This window comes from Ictalurus punctatus, chromosome 16, assembly GCF_001660625.3.
Source record: "Ictalurus punctatus breed USDA103 chromosome 16, Coco_2.0, whole genome shotgun sequence".
Lineage (NCBI taxonomy): Eukaryota > Metazoa > Chordata > Actinopteri > Siluriformes > Ictaluridae > Ictalurus > Ictalurus punctatus.
Window position 1 is genome coordinate 20565583 of NC_030431.2, and position 5627 is coordinate 20571209.

Genomic DNA, 5627 nt, shown 5'->3' on the forward strand with positions numbered 1-5627 from the left:
TGCCTGCCAGCTATTTCCTCAGGCCTGAAATAGACAAGCAGCAAACCAGCCAATGTAGTTGGAAAAGCTCAATTAATTAGGCAGAGGGAAATATGTAGAAATGTCACACTATGCATATTAGAAGAATTAGATAATTTATTCATGCTGTTGGTTAAATTAGGGATAGACTTCTTCTCCTGCAGGAAGGGTGTTTTGTAAGATGTGTTGTGTCTTTTCAAGGAGAATGAACAATTCACCAGCAGATATCAGCAAAAAGAAATACACACAGATACGCCATTGTGCTCGGGAAGTACTATCCTCCCCATTACCCCTAGAGCAAATTGGATTCTTTATAGCCTCAGCCATACCGGCTCAGAGAGCCGGATCAGCTTCATAATACAGTTTCCAATTCATTTTCATTTCTTCATAGCACTGGCTCAGTGTGCATGTGAGCGTGTATGTGTCTGAGGATGTGGTGGTGAGCTATGACAGATGAGAGCAAATGGTTGCCGCTGTGTGTAAAATTAATTCCCGAGACACCCCGGCCAAGAATTTCTGTGGATACTACCAATAACGATTCGCCTCTGTAATTTGGGCATAAAAATAAAAGCATAATTGTAAACCCGTGGTAAGGGAAGGACAATGCAGATGTTAGGTCGTTTTCTTTATACGTATATATATATACAACCACGTTAATAATTAACTGCCAAAGAGTTGTTGGAATAAAAATCTATGAAGCGCATGCACATTATTCTGCACATGATAAATTGGCCAACCATAATCTAATGCAGAAGTCTGAATCAATATAATGTTAAGAAGAAGTTGGAGAAGAAGAAGAAGAAGCAATAGGAAGAAAATACATATGTTTGGTTAGTGGGAATATAATATAATTATACTGTATACAATACAATTATAATTATAAATATACTGTATCAGCCAATTATGTGGCAGCAGCACAATATATAAAATCATACAGATACAGGTTCTAGAGCTTCAGGTAATATTCACATCAAACATCATAATGGGGAAAATGTGACCTCTGTGACTTTGACCTTGGTGTTGTTGTTGTTGGTGCCAGATGAGTTGGTTTGAGTATTTCAGAAGGGGCTGATTTCTTGGGATTTTCATGTACAATAGCATGTCGTGTTTATATAGAATGGTGCAAAAATAAATAAATAAATAAATAAATAAATAAATAAATAAATAAATAACTCAGGTAACCACTCTTTATAGTCGTGCTGAACAGAAAAGCAGAATGAGCATGAATGTGTGTGTGTGTGTGTGTGTGTGTGTGTGTGTGTGTGTGTGTGTGTGTTCCTGTTTCAGATGGAGCTATAAAGATACAATTCTATAATCCATATAATCCACTGTGTAATCACTTTGTGGGTAAATTCCCTTTCAAGGAAACAGTTCTTCGTTATGGATGGGGTCTAATTAAGAAATAAAGTATTCAAAGTAAACACAACATAGACGAAACTGTAGGGGGGATATAACAAACATTCATTAGATTAAATTCTGAATGCTAATAAGGACTGTTTATAGACAGTGTTTGACTGAAGCCGTTTAGACATCACACTGCTGTGAAAAATATTTCCATGTCATTTAAATTTAATCAGTACACTGTATGAAACAATGCCTACAGTCAGTCACTGAGGTGTATCAGATGCACATAAGTCTACATTTATACTTTTATTTCAGTAGCACTAGTTACACAGTACATTTGCATAGTACACACACACACACACACACACACACACACACACACACACACACACACAAATGTGTTTATGTACACATTTAGTTATTCAACCAATGTTAACACTCCAACAGTAGCACTTTGACTTTAGCAGCTAACTCTGTTCTGTAACTATCTAGTGATGAGCTACATTTCATAAAACCAAGCAATGCCCAGCTAGTTAAACTTGTAATAACTATTATGTTGTGTAACCAAAGTATGCTATAAGCTAGCTAACATTATGGTAACATTTATATAATTAAAACAATTATTCAAGTATGTTAGAAGCCAGCTAATATTAGGCTAATTATTATTTACGTGTAACTATTAGCTAACAAGGCAAATTAGCTATAACTATTACCTAACAAGGTAGCTAGCAACAAGCTATTATATTGTATTAAAGCAAGGAAACGAAAAGATAGGTAACTTTTATTTAATGAAAACCATTACCCATCTATGCTAGAAGCTACCTACCAATAGGCTATTAACTATTGTGTAAGTATTAGCCAGGTTGACTAGAAAGGTAGCTAGCATTAGGCTTTTATATTGTGCAACGTGCATTCAAGTCCTTTTGGGAAGTTCGTATTTACACGTTGGGAAGTCGTAATTACGACGTCAGGTGCATTCAAGTCACTTTGCTCGGAGAAGATGGTGGTGTACCTTCTCTTAATTAACTACAAAAAAATATAGCAAGGTTTTTTAAAGCTACTTCTAGAAAACAAAACAAAGAATGCACGTCAGGTGTGTTTTGCTTTATATATATATATATATATATATATATATATATATATATATATATATATATATATATATATATATATATATATATATTTGTTTTAATCAATTTATGAAGCCACTGTAAACTGGTTACATATGTACAGTGCTATCATATTTTGTGCAGGCAGTTAGTTCCAAAAGTTATAACACATAATAACTGAAATCAGCTTTTGAGACAAGTAAACAGTCAATTTCAACAAATTTACCATCCACTGATTCCACTACGATTTCTTACTGACACGCCCCCCAACTCAGAAACTCTGAGCTCAAAGAAAATCCTGAGCTTCCCACTTGTAATTATGACGTTGTGGTGGCATTCATGTGCATTCAACTCATAAATACGTGCATGTGCATGTGCATTCAACTCATAAATACGTGCAAGTGCATGTGCATTCAACTCATAAATACAATCTTTCCGACATGACATGAAGAAGTATTAGTGTTCAGTTTGGTGGGAGCTCAAGTTAAAGTGTGGGAACTGGTAAACGTCCATGTATATTTTGTCCAGCTGCAAATTCCATCTCTCCATTAAATGTAAAAATGAAATTCCAAAACATTTCAAAGCAATAATACGTTCTTTCCTAATCCAAAATACTTATGAACATTTCTGCCCACTGGCATGAATGCAGAGTTGGATGGGAGCGTTGCAGTTTTACTGTTTCCAGTGCTTAACTTCTGAAAAATGTTCTCTTCCATCATTAAGCTTCCATAATTTGTCCATCTGAAATTTACAGATTTGAGCCACAGAAACAGTTTCCCTCTTTTTATGCCTCCATTAAAGGAAGCTGCTTTTATGACAGTCTGTTTCCTGCTGCATATGTGTTCAGCATGAAGCACATGCCACTTGAGTTCTGAATAAGATAAACCCAGCCAAGCCCAACACGCAAATCTGTTTGTAATATGAAACAGGTCTCGAAGTGAATACATGGTGCTGCCTTACTTTAGATAGAGCAATGAATGATAAGCAGTCCAATTATTAGTGTATGTGCTTATCCTCATATATATTCAATAAAATCATGTTCTCTTCGAATATGTGTGGCTGCGTGGCGAAACCCTTCACACTGCCAAATTTTCATATTTTCCTCTATATACAGTCCAGTATTAAATGTAATGAATAAAATAGCTATAAAAATGATATTGATTATAAATACCACCCACATCAGCCAGTCACTGTATTTGACAAGCAAGATGCTCTTGATTCGATTGATCAGTGTTCGGTTTTAAGCTCACCCAGAGGTCATCTCAGAGGTTACCTTCAGGTACTCCGGTTTCCTCCCCAGTCCAGAACACACACGTTGTAGGCTGATTGGCATTTCTAAGTTGTCTGTAGTATGTGAATATGTGTGTGATTGTGCCTTGTCATTGGTTGGCACCCCCTTTAGTGTGTCGCTCACCTTGTGCCCCGAATTCCATGGGATAGGCTCCAGGCTCCCCTGTGTAGGATAAGCGGTATGGAAAATGGATGGAAGGATAATTTGGTCGTTTTGTTGTCACGGTGACATCCGTTATTGTTGTTGTTGTTGTTGTTTTTCCCAGTCCACCTCATATATATTCAACAATCTCAGAATGTTCCTATGGTAAGTGCTATTCAAATGTCAATCCATCCAGGATTTTGCGATCACAGAAATGAGCACAAAATCAACCCAACTCCATAATATTAAGAGGAGCTTGCAATTTTTCCAAATTACTGCAGATTTTCTGCAGATTTTGGTCAAGATGCATCATGTGACATCATCACAACACATATTCAACCAAAGCCCTTTTAGATTCATGTGTGTCGAACATGAGTACAGCTAAAAGGTCTCATTTACCAACAAACATCACTGTGTAGGACCGTGCAAAACTATTCTGTACAATTTCGTGCATTATTATTTCAATAATACGAGTAGTTTTCAACAAAAAAACACAAAAATTATACATTATATTTATTTCCACTGACAACTGGATGAAGGTCCAGTTTTGTTGCCTACATCACTGAGCAAAGTTAGATACGTCTCACTGTAAAGTTCCTGACTTTGGTATTTCCAAAACAAACTCAATAATTCCTTAGGCTCTCAAAGGCACTAAAGCAAAAGACATCAAAAGCTTTTCTGCAGGTTTTTTTTTTTTTTTTTTTTTTTTTTTTCCAGCCGTGCACATATATCAGACTTCAAAGATCCTGATACCTAAAGCACCGACTTGTACCCTGAACTTTAAACCAAAGCTCATCATCTGCATAGCTGCTTGTCAACATCTCGAGAACGTGTACCAGCATGAAAATTTATTAAAAAACAACATAAAGACAGCTTGTTGTTAGATTGGCATCTCTGAATGAAAATGAACACTTTTGATGAATTGCAGTTAGCATGTGAGTATGTGTTTCTCTGTCCTTCTGCATAAAAGCTCTTGTCAGATCTATATAATGGGGGAAAGCATGATGCAGAAAAGCATGTGGTCAGTGAACTTTCGACACTGTATTTCTGGTTTTGATATAATGCCGATATCAGCTTCTTTAATTTATCATGCAGAACACTTGTCTTTGAAATATATAAAGTAGAGGTGTAACACAATGCCACTCTCTGTATCTGTATCTATTTAGTGCTCCAATTTTTCATATCTCTATCTGTATTCAGACTTAAACCCAAATGGGTGTGGCCTAAACAGGACGTTTGTTGTTGTTTTGTTTTTATTTAAAAATGAACCCTGTGCCCCTGAAAAACACTGGGGGGAAAAACAGAGGTAGAAATGCCAGCACTGTCAGCATGGTCTGTGAATTCTGGCTCTGACTCTTCCTCAACATCATTACTCAGTTCATAATTGGTCTCAGTAGTGTGTGCAGGACTTTTTTTTTTTTTTTTCCTCCTTTACAGGGTTCATTTAATTTGTACCTGCCTGTGATATTTTCTAATGAATTTAGCTGGTTATATTTTTCAAAATATAAAAATGTGTCGCTTAATAGTCGCTTAATGACTCTGACTAGGCAGTTACTAAGGACCACCATTAACATAACTGCGCTCTACATTTAAGCTTCATATCTGGCAGCTCGCTCACACATCAAAGTTAGAACCTCCTGCTTTTTGTTTGTTGTTGCCTACAGGATCCAAGTCCCAGTGCACAACGATGCCCTGTGATCCTTTCTGGACAGATTTCTATGATA